The sequence below is a fragment of the Ceratina calcarata genome, unplaced genomic scaffold (assembly GCF_001652005.2).
Source record: "Ceratina calcarata isolate Rehan_Ccalc_2016 unplaced genomic scaffold, ASM165200v1 scaffold321.2, whole genome shotgun sequence".
Lineage (NCBI taxonomy): Eukaryota > Metazoa > Arthropoda > Insecta > Hymenoptera > Apidae > Ceratina > Ceratina calcarata.
In genome coordinates this window covers 773,004-774,244 of record NW_017154760.1, presented here as the reverse complement: position 1 = coordinate 774,244, position 1,241 = coordinate 773,004, and positions in this window count along the sequence as shown.

Below are 1,241 nucleotides of genomic sequence, written 5' to 3'. Positions count from 1 at the left end.
ATAATATGCAGATCGACGAACGTCGTATTTAAATTGATGAGATACTATATGAAGCGATGGGTGCTCGAGCCGAATTAAAAAAGTACATTTTGCAAAAATGTCGACAAAAAATTGTACTAGAAGAATACGAAGAGGAAGAAGAGGAGCGATTCGAACATATCGAAGAACGAGAACCTGAAGAGCTCGACGAATTACCGTTCGATGACATTCTCGCTGAGAAGCGGCGTCGATACAACGCCACAGAAGAATTCATCTACCTATTGTATAATGACGTTCTACAATATTTTATCGAAGGGTAATTACGTACATTACTCATTTCTGCATTATAAATTTACTGTACTGTGAAATATAATAGCTTCGTTAAGTATGTGAACGTAGATGGGACGGTATGTACATAAGAAAGAAACCCAGAAGAGTCGACGATGATTCTGTTAAGGAGGCATGCTACTACGATGAGAATTACGATATCAGTGATTACTATGATACCATCTCATCGAAAGGGAATAATTTAGACGAGTCCAGCAATACTGGATCTAATAAATCCGATAAATGCACGTGGAAATTAACACTGAGGGATGAATTGGCGAATATAAAGTTTATTAATAACAATAGTTATAATGGCCGAGTTAGTAGAAAAATGATGGAAGGCGAGGGAGTTTACAGGTGGAACAATGGAGCACAGTACAAAGTAATTAAATCGTTTTAACATGTTTCTAATACTACTTTCTGCTGAGTTACTCTCTATAAATATATGTGACGTGCTGTCTAATTATTTTCACAGGGAGAATTCCAACGGAATCTGATGCACGGAAAAGGTTTATTGGAATGGAACAGTATTTGTTGGTACGAGGGCGATTTTGTAAATGGATATAGACACGGCAGAGGAATCATGGTCGACAGTGAGAATCGTTACATGTATACTGGCGAATGGTTCAAAGGTAGAAGACATGGAAAGGGGTGAGTTGTCAATGCGTCATATTTCGATAAGGATCGTGAAAGAAAAATTCCAACATTTGTTTCCAGTGTACAATTTAAGATAGAGAGATTCTTAAACTAGATATAATAATAGTAATGCATGATCGCTGCTTTGGATTATGTTTATTCAAGGATCTCGAAATGAAAATTCTAAGATGCATTTCTATTAATTTATTAATCATAATTGTGCATTTCTACAATAAATTAGACTCGAAAATGCTTAATGCGTGATCGATGCTTTAGATCATGTTTGGTCAAGGATAGCG